Below are 21,650 nucleotides of genomic sequence, written 5' to 3'. Positions count from 1 at the left end.
GGGTGAGACGAGGGGCGTGTCGAGAAGGCTGGTCGGGGGAGTCACTGAGTCGGCGTGGCCAAAACAATGAACACGATTCTAATCGCAAGCAATCAAATTTTCATACGAAATTAGTCGCCGAGACACTTGTGGACCATATTCGTATGCAAATCGCAACTCAAAGAGTTGCACGCTTAACTTCGAGTCGCCAAAATTGGCTGCAAGCGTTTATTTAGCCACTTAAGATATGAAGTAGCAGCCACAGCAACTACGGCAGCGGCAACAGCGGTAGTAATAATAGTAGTAATAATAACAGCTACAATTACGTTCAAATATTATTGAATTGGGCGGACTTAAATATACCCTGCATACAGTTAAAATAATGTTCTTTCTTCAAGGTATTGTTAATCGATAGTACATATTATCGATAGTATATTTCACAGCTAATAAGATCTTGTATGTAAATACAGTTAAATATCAAATTTATATATAAAGTATTCGATGATATAAATAAAGTATTCTAACAACCACCACTTCTAAATTCTGTTAATCGATAGTACAAATTATCGATAGTATATTTCACAGCTAATAAGATGTTTTATGTAAACATAATTAAATATCAAATTTGTAAGCTTGAATTGTGTTTAAAATTATATAAAGTATTCGATTATACAAAGTATTCTAACAAGCACGACTTCTTAATTCTGTTAGTCGATAGCACAAATAATCGATAGTATATTAAACAGCTAATAGGATGCTTTATGTAAACACAATATCAAATTCATAAACCTTGAATTGTGTTTAAAATTATATAAAGTATTCTAGCAAGCACTGATAGTACAAATAATCGATAGTAGATTTAAAAGTTAATGAGATATTTTGTGCTTCCATAATTGTATAATAGACTATTATACATTTATTATTCGATTTCTCATTAGTGAAAATATTCTAATAATCATTACTGCCAAGTCTTGTTAATCGATAATAAAAATTATCGATAGTACATTTAATAGCATTTTATTTTGTGTCGTATTACTCAAAATATTCTTATTAAACAAACAACTTTTTTAAAGTTTCAATAATTTCAATGAATGAATTGAATAATTGCTTAAATTCATATATATATTAAATTGGTATATATTAAGAATGGTGTTTTAGGTTAAGTATCTAAAATTGCAATGCAATTTAATTATTTGTTAGTTACTAAAGATGTTAAACTCGAAAGGAACTTTAATGATATAAAAGCACACTAAATCCATAGAACTTAAAGCCTAAGTAGTATAAGGATATTAATTTTTTTGCACCTCTTTGAACTTCACATTCAAAGTCGAACTTAATATACCTCCCAAACAAAAGCAGAAACAGGCAAATGAACAACCGAAAACCACCGAAAAACTGCAAAATGATCCGCATAAAAAAAAGTGGGAGGAGGCGGCACAATTGTCGGCAGTTGTCCAGAGGGAAGCAGTGGCAGCAACGAGACACGGGGAGGCGAGGGGGCGTGCCACGACACACAAATCGACGCTAAAAGCAGTAAATAATGTTTTTTTTCTTCAATTTTTTTTTTTGGTGGTACAACCATTATAATTGTTAGGAGTTTGGCCTCCGGCAAAACCTGAGCTGAGCCTCGAAGCCATTAAACGGGGAGTCTAGCTGCCTCCTTGGTCCCCCCTACTGTCTCTGTCTCCCTCTTTTATTATCTCTCTCTCTACATTTGCGGGCTCGACTTGCACTTTTCGCTGTTGTTAATTCTTGTGTTGCGAAAATTTTGAAAAGAGCGTGATTTTGGTCAAGCGAAAGCGAAACTTTAACTGCCAACCTACACACGGTCAACTGAATTGGCCAACACACACAAACACACACACACACACACAGAAAGATATTCATGTATGTATAAATAATTTTTTTATGGCATTTGGCACGTCGCCGATTATTGCATTGAGGAGGAACTCTGCACTTCTCGGGGCAGGCCTTTTAGCCACTTCAACAGCTCGAGCAACACTTTGGCTTACTCATTCAACTCTAAAACTCGACTCAACTCAAGTCATAGAAAAAGGCAACAAACAAATGAGCAATAGTCAACAGCAGCTACCACAGTTCCAGTTCCTTCTCCTCCTTCCCCCAAATCCGCCTTCTGTTTCCCCTTTTTACCTTTCAGTCGCTTGACGTGCATGCAAATCGCAAAAAGTTCGTCATCGCCTTCTCCCTCTAACTATAGCTACCTCTCTCTCCCTTTCATCGCGGTCATTCACACATGACTCATTAAGAAATATTTATACATTTTAGGCTTGACGCTTTGCTTTATATGATGTATTTATATTCGCAAAACTTTAATGACGATCCCTATTACTTAATATCACAATTAATATGTCAATGAACCCATTTAAAAGTTCTATAAATGGGTGTCGATTATGAGATATGACAAGAACAACATTAAGGAGCTGTTTAACTCAAATCATTAGCTCAAAATCTGCTTTAATCGTTGCGAATTAAAGAAGCTAAACAAAAATATGTAATTTAATTATGCGGTTAGTTCTTCAGATTATTATCGCTTATTATATAATTAGTGCTATTTGAGTTTTAACCGCAAACTATGTTTAATTTGTAAAAGAAGTAAAACAAATTTTATTATGAAGAACTTGAATTGAATTGAAGGTTAAAATGATCGAAGTTCTTTATAATAAGATTATAATACAATTAGTTTAACTTCTTTATAAATTTTGTAAGGAAATACAGAGATTATATCGGAAACTTTTAGACCGTAATTCAAATTTTAATAAGCGATAATTTCTGTAATTTATCAACTCTTATCTTCACTTTTACTTTTAAATGATGACATTCAAATTAATACGAATGAAATTGCTATCTCAAAGCCAATTAACTTTTAAACCCCACTAAAAAGATTTAATAACCGCAAGTCAATCAAACCTTAAGCGGCATAATTAATAACATTTATCGATAGTGTAATGTGACAAAAAACCCGAAAAAGGTAAAAAAAAAAACGAAACACTTAACAGAGACAGATTTATGCAGATCTTGTTTTTTTTTGTTGATGAGCCGCCACAAGCAAATTTCAAGACAGACAGACAAAAGTGCTTTAACCTTTCGCCCGTTAAGTCAAAAAGCCATTCACATTTCCGACTGCTTCATGGTATTTTAATAGGGAAGTGCGAATGGGACGGGGGAGGAGAAGGGGAGAAGGGGAAGGGAGAGAAGTCACCTGTCGTTTGGGTCGGTCGGACATTGCATAAGAGACTAAGCCACTGGAACTAAAACCGAATGAGCAAACATGCGGTAATACTTATAGAAGAAGAAGACGAAGACGCAGACGACGACGAGTTAATTCCAGGAAAAGGTATTTAGACCCAAGTTTATGCCAAACATGTTCAGAGCACCACACATAAAACTGCCTATAGACCAAAGCACACGCGGTCGCAATTAATAAACAAAGCGAGCAAAGCAAAATAGAAAAGAAACAAACACACAAACGAACACAGAAAAGATGGAGACATAAAAAAAAAAGATGACAGCAAATATTTGGCTAGAGCTAAAAACCACAAAAGCCTAAACGACAACAAACTATGCGATCAACAACAAAGAAACAGAAATAAAGTCAAGTTCCCCATCACAAAAAGCCAAACCTAAATAAAAAATATTTTTACAGAAGAGCCAAAAAGAGTTGTACGTGTGGTGCACAATAATAAAACTCGTAAATCTGCCAAAAAAGAAAATAAAAATACAAAAAGCAAAGGCATTCCAGAGTTTGTTGTGTCAATAAATAAAAATAAAAACGAGTTCACAATAGAACTAACAATTCAATGAAAATGAAAACAAACTTTCGATTTCAGTGCCTTTTCTTTTCATTTCCATTTTTCAGCCAAATCTTTTGATCTTGATCTCTGTTATTATCTAATATTTGCTTTTGGCTTCCTGCGGAAGTTGCGTTCTATTCACGTTTCACAAAATCAGAATGTTCTCACGACGAATGAAAGTAAATAAAGCCGATAATTATAATTGAAAGCCATTGTGTGGCACTTGAATGGCTTTTGGTTGAACTTTGGGCGCTCGTGTCTCTAGATAAGATAAGTGGCGAATTGGAACAGAACAGAGTGATTTAGCTCTTGAGGGGAACCCAGAATTGCAAATAACCAAAGCTAATCAATTGCAAGTGAATACATGTTCATTTTAGCTTTAATGATTCATAGCCTGATCAATTAGTTTACCAATAACTGTATTATCGACTATATAGATAACGATTTGAGCGAACGACCTTTAACTTTGACAATTCGTATCGTTGGCCGGAAATATAATCAATATACATTCATCTATATAAATGTAGTTTATCAGTCGTCGTGTTCGAATTAAATGTACTCATTATCTATACTACAGATCAGCTATAACATTAGTAGTAATATTGAAGGATGAGGCATGAAATCATTCATAACGAAATATTGTACCTTCCTCAATTTCGATTGCATTAGGAAAAACTCATAGAATATTTAATTGATAACCGTTAACAAAAAAATGTAATATTCATAATCATATTAAATTTGAGAAAAAAGCATCGTAACTTCATAAAATTTGTATTATTATTACAAATATTCTTTAGATTTATTTACTATTTATGGCAAATTTATTTACTATTTTAAAGATTGTTTAGTTTTAAATATCATAACAATATAATTTGTATTGTTACTCTTTAAAAAGATTCCCATTATATGTTTTATATTTAATTACTATTTATGCCAAATTAATTTACTACTTTCAAGTTTGTTTAGCTTTCAAACTACTCTCATTTCAACAATAACTAAATAAATTACCTTTAACCTTTGCAATAATTCTCATTATAATGTAGTCTAACAAAAAGTTAACTATATTCAATCAGTAAAAAATCATCACTTGCCCTTGTTCTACTTGTTTGTTTATTTTTATTTGCCAATAAATAAAGTAACCTATTAACTTTGCGCTGTTTGACTGTACTTTTGACAAAGTATTGTTCTACTTATCAGTCTTCAAACTTGGCTACAATGTAGTCAACTGGTTTTGATGTCGGAAATCAACAAACTTAGTTATGACTAAGCCAGTTAGAATTTTGACAAAACGAAACTAGACAAAGAGTTGAGGTCGAAGCTGCAGCTGATGACAATTTATGACAGAGACGACATTCCAGATACCGTTTGAAAATGTAATGCATAAATTATCTGTTTGTTGTGTGTAAACTTGGTAAATTCTTCCAAGAATCGTTTGCGACGCATTTGGCGCGCGCGTTTTGCAGCAAGTTGCACTCAAGTTGACCACAATTCGAATCAAGTTGCCATAATTTATTACTGGTTGCAATAACAGCAACAACAACAACAACGACAACGACAAGGCAACACCTAATGAATTGTTAACTGCCTGGCAACATGTTTGCCAGAGTTGGGCACACACACGTGAAGTTGTCGCCGTTGCAGTTGCAATTGCAACTGCCAGTTGCTGTTGCTTGTGCTGTTGCTGTTGCCAAATGGCCAAATTGCAGGCAATGCGCCAATGACAATAACAATAACCATATTGACTTGTAACAAACAACAACAATAACAATCTATAATCTGCGATCAGCCAGCAAAGCTACAAAAAGCGAAACCTTTTAGCCACCCTAGGGGGCACAATTTACCCAGTTCATGCGGCATGTCAAGCACAACCGCAACGGCGACAACTTGTGGTTCAACTGGAAAAACTAGAGCACAGCCACCTTAAGTCAATGAATTGTTATACCCGCTACTCAGAAGGGTAGAAGGGTATTATAACTTTGTGTATGGTATATTTTGAATGTATTACTAAATAAATATACCAAAAGCATTTGGAATATTTTTGTATTTTCGGCATATTTTGGTATAATATATTTTAATAATATACTAAATATAGCCTTTGGTGTGTTTTAGTATTTTTGGTATGGTATAACTTGAGTATAGTACTCTATAAATAGAAAAAATATAGCATTTGGTATATTTTAGTATCTTTTTTATTTATATACCAGATATAGCCCTCGGTATATTTTAGTATTTTTGATGCAGTATTTTAAATTCAGCATTATATCAATACACCAAAAATAGACTTCGGTATATATTAGTATTTTTTGTATGGTGTAATTTGAGTATAGCAATATACCAAAATTATCATTTGGTATATTTCAGTATTTTTGATATGGTATATTTTGAATAGTTCCAAATCAATATACCAAATATAGCCTCCGGTATTTTTTTTTTTGTATTTTTGGTACGATATATTTCGAAAGTAGTACCTTATTAATATATCAAATATTACATTCGGTATATATCAATATTTTGTGGTATATTCATTTGGTATATTTTATGAATAATAACGAACAGTTTTCCTCTTATTCAACATGGGTAGCGGGTATCTCATAGTCAAGTCCAATCGACTGTAGCTTTCTTGTTAATTTCTTGTTTTTGCAGACAACTGAAGGATGCTGTCTGGCTGTACAACAAAAACCCTTGGCTTCATTTGCATACGAGAAAATGTCAACTGAAAATGAAAACATTGCAAATTCCTTAGCTTGAACCTACGTGTGCCACACATGCAACATGCTAAACTGTCAACCCAAAGGTGGTAAGGTGGCAGGCAGCAGGCAACAGCAGCCTGGGCGACATGAACATGCAGTGAAAAACACACGAACGAAAAGAGCGAGTCCAAAACTAGACTAGAGATCAGAGAGATGAGGGGCGAAACAATGTTTGACAAGCACAAAAGGAGGTTGTTGGTGGTTGCTTGGTTGTTGGTTTGTGGTGCAATTAGAGAATTGCCAGCCAAGCACATGAACGTGCTTTTTGCACTGTGGCGAAACGAAAGTTATCGAGCAATGTGGACAAATGTTGAACATGCAAACACCGCCCCAAAAAAATACAAAATAAAAAGACAACGGGGCACCTGCCTCACCACAAAAAAACAAAACAAAAAGAGCAAGACTCAAGACTCCCGCTCTAAAGTGGTTGCTAATCGCTCAACAACAACAAAAAACAGTGTTGTATTTGTTTTGTTGGCCTGCAAATTTGTCTACATGTTATAAGCTTTATTTTTTTTTTATTTTGGGCCCATTCCCCCATGATAAATGTGCCGTGTTTTTTGTGACTCGAACATGTTTCCATTTGTTCTGTGTGCCCCAAAAAATCGGTAGCCAAATAATACATTTAAAAATATATATCCAGAGATTCGACCACGCCTACATTGCAGTGTTTTGTGTCAAAAGGGAAGTCATAAGTTATGGCCGCAGACAGGTGCTGTAAATAACTCCCTCGGACCAAGTCCGAAAAGACAAGCTACCAAATTAGCGGTCTCCATTCGGCTTGGCATAAATTATGAAACAGATACGACAGAGCTGATTAAGCCAACGCTGCTACTCTACTCTATGGAATGCCACAGTCTTTGAGTCTTAAGAAATGATATATGCATTTTATTCTCGAAAACTGGGTGATCACAAAGAAGTGACAACAGGAGGTGTGAAAGAGGGGGAGAGCGAGAGAGTAGCAATGATAGTTTGGGGGACTTTTCTGTAACCTACTTACTTCAAATATATCAAACTACTCGCGCCTTCAGAAACTTTAGAAAGGAAAACAAAGCGAAAAGTATAAAGTGATTTAATGATCAGTGTGGCACTATCATGAGAAACCCAACTATAATTAGTGCTAACAAGACTTCAAAGTAAATAATATTTATTAAGCCAACACCCTGCATTTCTATTATTATTTGAACAGCAGGAAAATTGAGACCCATTGAAATATTTGCTTGCAGTTCAAATATTTTTAGAGTGCTACAGAAATAGTCTCACAAGTTTGAAAGGAATTTAGTCTAGACTCATTGTGTTTGAGACTATTTATAGAAAGATCTAAGTAAATAGTTCTTTAATTATAAATAACAAGCGTTTTCATTTCAAAATTCATTTCTAATAGTTTACTAAATCAATTAGCAAACATTTGTAATAATATATAATTATACAACATAATGAAACTCTATAAACAACATTAATTATTCAAAACTATGAAAAGTATTTCTTATTTTCTACAATTTGGTCACGCTTAAGAATCAAATGATTACTTTTGACTTGTATTTTTAAAGAGTTTCTGACTCAAAATATAACAAAGTAAATAAATAATCAAGTATTCAAATTCATTATATATCCCTCCCACTTAAGAATTTTAAGTTTAAAGCTTTAATAATTAAAGTAATCAGTTCTCAACATGAAACATAAATCGATTGAATATTGATTTCCTTATCGATATGCTTTAAGCTGTTTTCTGACCTAATTTAAAAAATTCCATTAATTCTAATATTACTCATTCTACACTTTATGCTTTTTCAAGTCATTAACCTGTCATTAAAACTTAAACTGCATTCCGTAATATTTACTGCAATTTCTTTATGAACTGTAACACCTACTTTGAAGTTTCCTTGACCTAAACACCTATATAAGCCGTCGATACACTGCTAACTGTTTCAATGTCAAGTGCAATCAACATTATTATGAGCATCATTAGTGCATTAATAAACAATAAAGTGAGCTGCTTGCTGACATTGTCTATTGTATTGCGAGTATTGTCATTAAAAGCTCATTATGAAGTTTACCTCTGAATGTGAAAAGTGACCAACAGTATTGTTGGCTCCACTCCAATCCAATCCAATGTTGAGGATGTGGAAGAGGTTGGCCACCATCAGCGAGAGATGGCGAGAGAGAGGGGAAGAGAGAGAGTGCGAGGTAACCACAGCAATTGCCTTTCAATTCACTTTCTGTGCCAAAAGCTCTGCAAAGAAAAAACAAAACAAAAAACGAGTTGAAATGCGTGTTAAAAACAAATGTGCAGAAATTATGTGCAAAATGGATAAAAAAAAATAATCGAATGGAGCGGAAATAACAACAAGTTGTGTTGTCTTCCACTTTTGACAAATGACAACAAATGAAAATTGTTAACTGATTTTATTAGCACTTGGGCATTGCATAATGCGGCAAGGAAAGCACAAAGCACTTTACGAAAAAAAAATAAGGAAAAATCAAAAGCGAAAAGTGAACCATAAAGAAAACTTTTACCTAAAACTCAAACTCGGGCTGCGTCAACATTTGTTTAGCAACATTTTTATGGCAACCTTTCGCTCGCCACTCGAGTGATAAATCAACTTTACCTCAACCTCAACTTCAGTCTCTGTCTCTGTCGCTGTCTCTGTCTCAGTTTCAGCATCAACTACAACTCCAATTTCAACTCCCACAACAAACAAGGCATCAAAATAAAGAGAAAAAAAATAACAAAACTTAACATCAATAAAATTAAACATAATTCGCAAGGCTTCCCAAAAACAACGAAACAGCAAAACAAAAAGCAAAAAATCGTCGCACGACATTTTCCAGCCGCCAAGTAAATATTTTCCTAGATTTTCTTTTGTGGGCGTCTCGGAAATGCGGAGCTGGTGGGCAGCTTGCTTAGCTCTCTTCACTCCTCCATCCATGTCCATGTCCATAACAATTCATTATCATTAATTATATTTGCACTCCACGGCGACTAAGCATGAAAAATGCAACCCAACTCCATTAAATTGAAAACAATTTGGCCGAAAATTTCAATATTTCTTTCGCCGCTTTTCTGACCGTTAGGCGTTTTTGCAAAATCCTTAAAAATCGACCCCAAAAACAAAACGAGCATAAAAAAGCATGGCCAACAAAATATGGCCCATAAAGCAACGACGGCCAGAAATCAGCAACAAATCGCCATAACAATTTATTGGCCGTATTAACCCCAACGAACTCTCTCACTTGTTGAAGCCCCTCTCTTCACTTCAAAAAAAAAAAAATGGAAGGGGGCGCCTACGGGGGCCAGCGATCGATGCGAGTTGTGAAAATATCATTTACGGGCAATTTGTAAAACTGCCAAGCAAAAAATCGCTAATAAAATAATGCTTATCGCGCCGAAGAGTAAGTACTCTGCTAATGAATTATTGAATTAATAATAAAATCAATAATATTGGTAATGATAATGATAATAATAATGATGATGATAATAATAATGATAATGATAATAATAATAATAATAATAATAATAATAATAATAATAATAATAATAATAATAATAATAATAATAATAATAATAATAATAATAATAATAATAATAATAATAATAATAATAATAATAATAATAATAATAATAATAATAATAATAATAATAATAATAATAATAATAATAATAATAATAATAATAATAATAATAATAATAATAGTAAAAATAATGATGATAATGATAGTAAAAATAATGATGATGATGATAATAATGATAATGAAATTAATAATAATAATTCTAATGATTAAAATAGACATAATAAAAATTAATGACATTCGACATTAAAATTGCCTATAAATGTTGTTCAACCCAATTCCTTTCTGTTAATATATAATGATCAGTTCATATATAATGAAGTCTAGATAATTATTTTGCAATACCTCTAATTAAGAAATAATTACACCTCATTATCAACCTCGTATTGCCATAGAAATTATTCAATTTTGAAACCATATTCAGTGACCTAAGCAAAATAAGAGTTTGTTACTCCATAAAACGATTTAATTCCTTCATTTAACATGAATCCAAATAAATAGTTGAAATGCCTGCACTTAAAACTGGCAATAAAACTGAAATCTCAGCGAAATTTGCACGAACAACGCGCTGAAAAAACAAATGAACGGCGATTTACTTTGGCAACACTAACAAAAAAAAACTCAAACAAGGCGCTTCGGGAGCGAGAGGAGGAGAGAAAGAGATACCCCCGATTTTTTCTCTCTAGCACTCTCGCTTTGGTTAGTTGATGTTTGTTTGTGGTCAAGTTGAAGTCGGAAATGGGCACAACAATTGCGCTTCGTCGATCGTCGAGATCGTCAGCGGTCAAACAGGCAATTGGCCAAAGTTGGTAAACTTGTGTTTTGGCCAAAAAGCTGACGAAGTCGACTTCAACATCTCCGGGCGATAATTGGTTCCCTTTCCCAGCCACGATGTTTTCTTTTTGGTGGGTGGGGGAATAAATTCAATTTATGCTACTTTCAGCAAAAATTCTCAGCACTTTTCACAGGTTGCATAGCTTCGATGATTTGCCACAAAATATTTTGATTCATGCGGGTGTTACGATAAGTGTTGGTGGGCAAAAATGAACTCTCAAGTGCGTGTGTGGGAAAATCAAGTGTAAAGTGCTCAAATTTTTGAGTACTTGACAGTTAATTAGTTTTTGATGGTGGTATAATAAGCGCTAATGGAACTTGTAATTATACGGATAGGTTTCATTATTATTGTCAAAGAGTATAGCACTTTTTTTCAATAAATTTTAAGCAACTTTGTTACAATTCATCAAATTTGCGAAATATGTTTTACATTTATTTTTAGCCATGTAAATTAAAATGAAATACATAATAAAAAATACAGTTTCTCAATACTTCATTGTTCATTAGTATTTTATGGTGGCATAAAAAAAAAAACCATGAAAGGTTTGATTATATTTTTTCAATTATTTTTAGTAATTTAAATAGTATTCCCACATAAATAAATTAGTATTTAATGGTGGCAGAAAAAACCGTTAACACAAATACTAAAGTTTTGATTAGCAAATTTGTTTCCAAATATTTTTAGACAACTTCAATATTGCAAAAGTATTAATTAAGTATTTTTTGATGGCGGTATAATAAATGTAATTATAGGAAACGTTTGATTATTTTTTTTTTAAAGATATTAGCATTTGTTTTTAAATTATTTTGAAATGTTGTTGCTTACTATAAGTGAATAAAGTTTGAATGTTTATGAGGTTTCGGTAAATATTAGTTCGTCTAAATATTGTATATTATAAACAGTATTAGTATTATTATTTACATTAGAATATTTTTCTTGATATTAATCTGTTTAAGTAAATTTGACTGAACCGTTTTTTCTTTCAAAGCACATTCATTTTTTTTTTCAAAAACTAATAAATATTCTATTAATTGAAACGTGAAGTTAACTTGTAATAAATCAAGAAATTTGAGATTTCTGACATAAAATACAATTTAAAAAAAAGGAATAGAAGAATAATAATATAATAGGTTTCGTTATTATTTCGAATCTCTATTCTTTCTATCTTCATTCAACAAACTAGTTCATCTTTCTTTTCTAAATTTAATCTGCCAACTTCCTAGCTTATTCTTTTTTCACACCTTTTTTTCCAGAGTTGCATAACAATGCACTCAGCTTTCAGCGGCATCAGTAGAAGACACATTTAAAGCCTTCTCATATCTTGAGTTTTGTTTGCGCATAATCTAAATGAAATTCAATACGATTCAGCAGCAGAACACACGGAACCAAGACGGAAATTCTGTCAGGTGTGTAAATACGAGCCGAGCGAGAAAAGCCACAAAAAACAAATTCAAATCAAAGCAAGAGTTTTTTGTTTTTGGCTGCCTGAGCACAAACAAAGCAGCATAGAAACTGAGAGGCACAGAAGTTGACAGAACTGACAACAGAAAGAGACAGATAGACGGACGGCGATTGCAAGTCGAGTGTCATGTCGAGTGATATGAGAGAAGTGTTATGTTAGATTCGGATGTCAAGTGGCAACGCCATGGGAATTGCAAATGGTTAAGTAAAAACGACAACAGCAACAACAACAAAAAAATAAACAAGTTAAAACGAAGTCAAATGAAATGAATACATTATTTCATGGTCAGTTAAAATATGGTAAAAGGAAACGCCAAAAAGCGCTAATGAAAGTGAAAAGCGTCAAGAAGCAAAAATTTTAACTTGTCGATTTCGGCCCACTTGTCGTCACAACAACAACAACAACAACAGCAATAACAGCGACAAGAAAAGTAGCAAACAAAAATGCATTCGAAATGCAGTAGAAAGTGAAATGCGTTGGCAAAAGGAAAATACAACAAAAAAACTAAAAAAAAAAGACAGCAAGCAAAGTAAAAACAATATAAAAAGCAAAGAAAGAGACAAACACCAAATGAGCCAAAAGATGCTGGAGATATGACCAGCATTCGCAGCACAGACTTGAGGACAGACAACGACATTGTGTTAGTTGGCTATAAACAGGGAGGAAGCGAGGAGGAGTAAAAAAAATCTCTCACATGACCTTGTTACATTGCATTGAATCGCACATATGCGAATTCTGTTTTGCCTTGGGTGCAGCCACAGCAGTCGAAGTCGTTGTCAATTGGCTGCCACACAATCTCTTGGCTGCACATAATCAAGAAATATTTGAGATTCACTTTCAGGAAAAAGAGACGCGACCAGACGCAACTAGACGACGATGCCAAACGAAAGTCCAAAGCGGCAACAAAGCACACAAACACAACTCATAGATAAAATATCTTTGGACTTCTCTCATTGACGACGACGCTCAAGTTGAAGTTGTGCGGTTGCAATTGCACTTCATTTGGAAAAACTTGGCGGCAGATGTGTGGGCCGTAGAAGCAAATGAAATGCCACAGATTCGTTTTGATAAAATGGCAGGCGACAAGTTGAGAAAGAAAAAGTGACTCAGCGAGTAGAGCTGAGTAGAGGGGATAAAAAAGATACAGACTGCCGCTGCTGCTGCACTGACAGTAGCCAAAGAGGCGGCTCTAAAGACTCCCCACTTCATGCCCGCCCACCAGCAGGTCGCTCTCCGCTTCCTCTCCTCCAGAGACACAACTTTAGTTTTTGGCGTTTGACGGTCTCTCAGTATGGCTGTCAATGGAGCCACAGATAAATCTTCAAGTTGTCAATGCGGCGATGAAGTGGAAAGAAAACAATGCACAATGACTGACTGCAAGAGGAAGAAGACAACAGGCAAAAGGGGGGAGTCTCGTTGAGAGTGTGAGAGAAAGACACACTAAAGAGTGAGAGAGAGCGCCATAATTGGGGCACGGCTAACGCATTGAAATGTCGGTAATTGATATGTTTACAGCTTTATTAACGTTTTGCGTTACCATTGCGTTTTCGCTCCTTTTGCTTCCAATTCAATTAAAATCATCTCATGCTGTGTGTATGTCTGTGACAAAATATATAGACATGCAACAATTAGATGCTCCATTTGTTTGGCATCGCAATTCACTTTCATTTTCCATCCACCACCAAACGAAGCACAACTTCAGCTCGAAATAAGACATCAGTCCAATTGTGGACAAACACTTGGCGACACTTGAAGAGCGGCTTGAAAATGCCTTTGCATGAATACATAATTGGGTAATTGAATTTTAGAAAAATTGAGAAAAAGGGTTAAATACATGGACATAAAAAGAAATGTGAAGATAAAATAAATTTTAGAAAACAGTTTTTGGGTTGCGATCATATAAAAATCTTAGAAGTTATTCCAATTATAATTTTAGCTTTGGTTTACAATCTGGTATATTTTATGGTATATGTTTAATATTGTAGTATATTGACATACCAAATAAAGCTTTAAGTATAGTGGTATATCGACATACCAAATATAGTTGCACATTGATATACCAAATATCCCTTTTGGTATATTTTTAATATAGCTGCACATTGTAATAAACTTGGTATATTTTTATTATAGTGGCATATCGACCAAATTTGGATTTAGGTATATTTTTAATATAATTGTACATTGATATACCAAATATTCCTTTTGGTATATTTTTAATATAGTTCTACATCGTAATACCAAATATGGCTTTTGGTATATTTTAAATATGGTGGTATATCGACATACCAAATATAGCTTTTGGTATATATATATTTCTATTTTTCTATACATTCATTAGGATAATAATATTGATATAATTAATAAAAATAAAGTATGAAAATGGTTCCATTTTATTATTATTAAATTACAAATTCAGTAATATTTGATTTAAGCGACAGTACAATACTGGATGTGTTATTATTATTTTAAAATAATTAAAACTTGTGTTCTTGATTTAATTATTGTTATTTATTTTCTTATGAAGATCACTTTTAATTGAGGAAACAATTCGTGACATTTAAAAAAAAATCACCTAACACAAAAAAATGCATCTATTTATGAATTCAATTCCTTGAGTGTAATTTATTCGAATCCCGCCTTATGCATTAGCAAAATAAACTATCTCAACTTCCTCGCTCAAGTTTTTTCCCTTATTGCTGTCGACGACAATAAAATTGGTTTATTTTTAGCTTTTTGGGTCGACTGGTTATGTAAGGTCCTCCGTCAGAAAGGTGTGCGAGCAATAAACTGGACACGAAAACAACTTTTTTTGTTCAACATGAATAGTTTAGCTGACTGATTGACTGACTCATGGGCAGACTCTAGACTCTACAGAGTCTAGACAACGACAGTAGACAATATTATGACGATGACGACGGGGTGCAATAAATAATAGAAAAGTGCAACAATTAAATTGCGCCTGCTCAAAACGAGTTTGTCGTGTGAAGGAAGGAACGAACGAACAAACGAAGTAGGAGGAGATCTAAATGAAATGAAGTCGATTGTTGGAATTTGCGAATGGTATCTGTGAAATGTCTCTAATTGTGCAACTATTGCACATTGTCGCGGCTTCTTTTTGTTTTTGTTACTTTTACTTTACACACAAACACACACACATTGCGAGAGACAGACGCCAAGCGATGTTTCCTGTGGCACACACACACAACATTCAAGAGTGCAACAAAGTCGCAACACGGCAAACAACCGCAAACAGCAATAGCTAAAGCAAAAGCAACATCAATTGCAACAACAACAACAACAACAACGGTAACAAGCCTGACATGCACATGAACACAGTATTTTCTTTAATGATTAATTGACTTTTGCACTGTAGAAAACACGTTCGATCTTTGTTTTATCTGGTCGGAAAATTGCCTTTTAATTTCCCGCCACGCTCTTTCAATATTTATTCATTTGCAAATGCATCCATGTATCTATGTATCTTACGGATACAGATACGCATGAATATCAAATACACACACATCTGTGTTTTTGGCCATTGTTTATGACGTTTTTATATCGTGTGTGTAGCTTTCGTTCGTGTGATTAATTTATTGTTCAATACAATTGCGTATGAATTATTGAGATACCGGTCAGAAAAAAAAGCGACATGCAACCAACATCGCCTCAGGTGGCCACAAACAAAACAAACAACAACGAAAAAACAACACTAAAGATCTCCTCCTCCGTCTTCGTTTTATTGTCCAAATAAATTCCCGGATCCCCATAAAAAGAAACATGCATATTTATTACTGCTTTGCTTCTTTCTCAATTCATATAAGTATAAGCACAAGTATCTAGCAGATACATGTGTATCTTTGCACTAGCTTTCACATTGAAAATCGAAGCTTGTCAAAAGGCAAAAGGCACTGGGCCAGGTGAAACGTGCCAATGAGCCAATGAGGCCTAACTCTAATACGAGTAATCTCTAATAATCATAGGGGTTAAGCTTCATCAGATTGCCACCAGCCCCCCAAAAAGAGCGGCATGCAAACAGCTGGAAGTGCAGCATGGGGCATAAGACCTTGCGACCCGAGACGGGTTTTTGCTCAAAAAGAAATCCCATTGAAATCGAATTAAGTGTCGACCACGAGAGCGAGAATTACTTGTTTTTTGACGCTTAAGTAGGACTTTGATACTTTAAAAAGTTATTTATTATTGGTGAATACAACAAATTTTACAGCTAGTGGAAAAATATTAGTTTATGTCAATTGATTTATGACTTTAATAAGACTATAAAAAAATATTGAAAAAAGTATACATTCTTTTATGTTTTTGTTGACTGCTGATGACAAGTTTTTATCAATAAAAACGATTGTTGAATTCTACCATTTGCTATTATCTTTAAATATATAGTATATACTCGTACATTAAAATACGTTCAGCCCCAAAATTTCAATTTCTTTGTATAATTATTTTGCTAAATTTCAGTATTTTTGTATAACTATTTTGCTAGTAATAAAATATATAATAGCTTTTAATAAAAAGTTGCTATAAAAAGAAGACTTAAGAAAGGGGTAATCCACTCAGTTTTTCAGTAAGTGTCGTTATATCATTTTATCTCAGAAGTATATAATCATTATAATCTTATTATAGATTATAATATAAACGTTTGTAAAAGTCCAAGTGTAGGTCTTTTATTTAGTATTGATCATCTTTAAAGTGACTAGATTAAGATGTCTGATAGCTATAAAAATTGAGAAATATGTTTTAATAAAATCTTTTATCCATTTTTTTGTATGTGAATATCTGCAAACTTAATCATTTCTACACTCTTGTTAAGAATAATAATAATCTAATTTTAAAAATTATATTTATCTGATCAAGAAAACTTTATAGGTTTATTCCCAACTCCTTCAGTTGCCCTAAATTGTCAAAAACTGCTTAAACACCTCCATCAACAGCTAGATTTAGGACAAACTATTTGATTAGTCGAAAGGGAAGCCCCAAGGAGTCCAACAGGAAACAGCTGCCACTCTTGGACAGTTGCCTCCATTCACACAATAGACGCTAGACACACGAGGTGGCAAGCAACAGCAGATGTGGCATATGCGTGGCCATGCACCAACTGAATGTCAATGTTTGTGGCACTCTTCTGTCTGTGGACTCTGCGCTGTCAACGGAATCCGCTTCAATTTTATGGTCTTCTAACATGCAAACTTTGACTTTGGCTGCAGAAATTCGCGGCCATCGCGTGTCTTAGCCAAGTTTATAAAGCGGCGTCTATTTTAGCCTATGCTTTAGCCTGTTGTTATTGTTGTAGTTACCCCTAAAATTAGTTGAACAAAAGTCGTAAACATTTGCTTTGGCTGTGGCTGTTGCATTTTAATTAGCAGCACTCGAGTGTGTGTGTTTGGGGATGCAGCTGAATTGTGGGCGGATCTTATGCCTAGTTGTTGCAACACAGCGATAAATATTCGAAATGCTCCACGTGAAAATTTAACACATTATTATTACAACAACAACCCAAGCGAAATGTTTGTCTACATATGTTTAATATTTCTCAATGGTATTTGGTTATTTTATATTGTTGTTGTTGGTGTTGTTGTTGTTATTGCTTCGAATAGCGTGTCAAAGCAACGTTCAACGACCGCCGCCAGGTGGCGTTTCTCTGCAATTTGCATTGTTAATTGTCAGGCAATTAAAGAAACCAAATATTCATACACACTGTATACATATAGTATGTGTGTGTATATTTATGTTGTGCCTGACGATTGCGATTGAAGCTACTTCAATTGAATCGAATTGAAAGTAAAAATACAATAAATTTCAAGCAGTTGCTAACGACAGTTAAACAAGACACAAAACGAAACTAAACTACTGCAGCAAATTTAAGCAGAAAAGAGAAATGCAAAATACAAAATGAGCCTACAATTAATTTTGATAAGTATTTCCATTAAGAGCGAAGCTGATTAGATTCGAGTGCTATAATAGAAATCGCATTGACTGATTGTATTTCACTAATTAGGAGACTTGCAGATTAGACTATTTAATCTGTGCACTCGACTATTAATGTTTATTCATTATATGGGCATTTCTCAAAGTCGCGAACGTACGTTCGTACGAGATAAATTAAAAAAAAATAAAATCGAAAACAAACGTTTCCTGAAACTTTTTTTTTACTCTTCGATAGCATTTGTTTAGCTCTTTGGTTAGTGTAAATTATGGGGCTTATCGATTTTTAATTTTCATAATATTGTCAAAAAACATGCGGTCGCGAACATACGCAAAATGGAAGTCGACTTTGGCTTAATACAGTAAAATGCAAAACTCTGCGAATTGAGACGGGATATTTTAAAGAAATAACTTTACTTTTAAAATAGAATCATATAGCTTTCTATTAAGTCTACTCCTAAGAAAATATCTCCATTTATTTATTTTTAATTTAATTAAGTTCCGGTCGCGAACGTACGGTCGCGAACGTACGATTTTTCCATGTTGTTTTATTTATTAAATTTTTATTTTTACCACAACTTTTTTTTATTAATAACTTTTTATTTCATAAAAACAAACGGATTTAACTCAATTTAATGTGTCTAATAACATTTAAAAGCAAAAAAAAATAAATTTTTATTAAATATGAAATATGTACTGAAATTTATTAATAGCAAGAAAAATATGTAATAAATAATAAGTAATAACTAACAAGTAATAAGTAATTGCAAACGACATAGTTTTCAAAAACAAAAAAAAAAAATTTTTTTAAATCCATGCGACGCTACTAAAAATCGACATATGCTTATAGGTAAGGTCGCGAACGTACGCTACTTTGACAATCAATAAAAAAAGATTGGTTTGAGTAACCCCAACGATTTTTATATTTAAAATATATATACCAAAATCACTTAACACGCGAAGTTTCATTCACCTGCTTGCACTTATTGCGGAGCAATTACAATAAAATGATGTTTTCGGTCGCGAACGTACGATTTGAACATAGATAAGAAGCAAAATAAAAATAAACAGTTAATTGAACATTTTTTCGCTCACTTTGCATTTTTTATCTTATTATTGGATTGCTATTAAGAGATTAGGTAGAAAAAGAGCAAACATATCATATGTTTTCTTTGTGAAATAATAAAACATAAAAATGCATACAAAAGGAGCTAAAAGTGAAAAAATTACATTTTTTCAGTTTGCAGGCAAATTTTTTTATAAAAACTACGGAGATATGCTACGGATCCATTGTATTATGAAAATTTGGATATTTCTTTATGACATTATACAAAAAAATACGATGAATGTGAAGATTTTTTTTTTCGGTCGTGGTTTACCTTTTTTTGAGAATTGCCCATATTGCTTTAAGCCCTCATGTCACAGATAAACTCGTATTTATTTATTTATTTTTAGTAAAGATAGAAAGTAAGCACTCATAAGCATTCATTTTATGTTAGCTAACAAATTTGTATGTCCGATTATAACTACAATTTTTAGTAAACAATTTTATTCCACGTCTTCATGCTTTCCCCCATTTTTAGTAAGGATAAAAAGTAAATACTGAAGTGCGGGAATTTAATGTAAAGATACTAAGATTACATAATGAATTATTGCTGAATTTTTTAGGAAACAGTTGAAACATATTTTATAAAATTAAGTAAGATAAAACAAATCTACTGCAATAAAGCTTAATTTCATGACATCAATATTTTGCACATTTTCATGTCGTCATTCTATTTTCCTATTTGCAGTAAGGATAATTTTAAATATAAACCAAGTCTATATATTCGATTATAGGTGAGTTGTATATGTTAAGAAACAGTTACAACATTTGAAACATATTATATTAATTAAGAAAAAGCAAAAGCTACTACAATTGTACAGAGAACTTTCTTTCATGTCAAAATCTTTACCCCTTTGTTAATTAGCATTTAAAGAAGGTTATATTATATTATATTATATATTCAATTATTATTACTGAGTTTCATAGGACTGCTTAACAACTTAAAAAAAACTAATTAAGAATAAGCGAAGCCTGTCACGTCATCATTCTATTTATCATCCGTTAGTTAGTTTGTTTTTCTGTCGCACTGCTATTTCAAAATTCACAGCTGTACGAATAATTTTAAGTTACCGAGTTTATACATTTATTCCATTATTGCCAAATTTTACAGTAATCTCTTTATCATTTAAAAATAAACTTAATTAAGAAATAGAAAAGCTATTCCAACACTCCAAAGAACTTTCTTTCAACTCATCATTCTTTATTTTCAAATTTCAGGCACTTGCAACTCGGGCATTATTTTTACACATCAACAGCTTTTTTTTTTGCCACAAAATATGCGCTTAACGAACATCACACACAGACTCAGAAAAACACACATTTTGGCCATACACTCACTCAGAGGAGTGCGAATTTGGAACTGTCTGAGCCATTTGCATAGCAACTTTTGCAGCCCGCGGGTTTGGCAGTGTCCATTAAGAATGCAATTTGCTAAAATCGCCGGGAGGCTGACAAATGGCTGCAACATTTAATGGGGAGTCGACATGGAGCCAGAAGAGTTGCACACACATGTAGCACATGTTGTTTGAGAGTTGTTGAACAGTGTCGAGAGAGTGAAAGAGGGGGTCCACACTTGATGGCTTGTTTATTAATTTGTCAAGACTTTTTGGGCTATGCGCCAAAACTGATGGGAGAAATTGTTCAGGCTGGCAGCAGGTGAAAATGTGAGAACGATCAAAAGACCGTTAGAAGCAACAACAACTAAAACAACAAAAACTGCAACAAATGGCAGGCAGTTAGGCAGCTCGACAGCTAAGAAAGTAAGTCAACGATGTGTGTGCAGTAAAAGAACTTGATGATGCCAAAAAAAAGAGTAATACAAAGTATGCACTTTTGCAATCGGAAGTTTCACTTGACTTTCCCAAGGTGGAAATGTCAATTGGCGGACATTTGGCGCCGGCAACCGGATTACGTGGGTGTCCCGCAAAGCTGTCCACTAAATTACATGATATAAATTTCATTTTACCTAATGGAAAACAGCTCGCCGAAGGAGCCAAAAAAGCAAAAAATGCAAGTCCACATTTCACATTCAAACAGCGACAGCTGACCACAGCGACCAGACAGCAGAGACAGTAGCCAAATGACGACGACGACAACGACGACGACGTTGCCACCTTCTCCAGCATTTCTCCATTTGCAACTGCAACAGCGAGTGCTCCATCCTCGAGTGCAAACTCCGCCTCCGCATTCCACATTTTGGCAT

The 21,650-nt window shown here is 33.6% G+C and overlaps 1 protein-coding gene across 5 annotated transcripts in view; it reads right to left on the bottom strand.

The window, feature by feature from the left end:
* LOC132790715 (klarsicht protein) overlaps window positions 1-21,650 on the bottom strand; it is a 171,910-nt gene that overhangs the window by 119,286 nt on the left and 30,974 nt on the right. For all 5 annotated transcript variants that reach the window (XM_060799353.1, XM_060799355.1, XM_060799360.1 and 2 more), the window contains one exon: window positions 8,599-8,774. The gene's annotated coding sequence lies outside the window, so the exon portion shown is untranslated. Of the gene's footprint in view, window positions 1-8,598; window positions 8,775-21,650 lie in introns of those variants that run through there.

Source organism: Drosophila nasuta, chromosome 3 (assembly GCF_023558535.2).
Source record: "Drosophila nasuta strain 15112-1781.00 chromosome 3, ASM2355853v1, whole genome shotgun sequence".
In the NCBI taxonomy this organism is placed as follows: Eukaryota; Metazoa; Arthropoda; class Insecta; order Diptera; family Drosophilidae; genus Drosophila; species Drosophila nasuta.
This window is presented reverse-complemented; position numbering and strand designations above follow the sequence as displayed.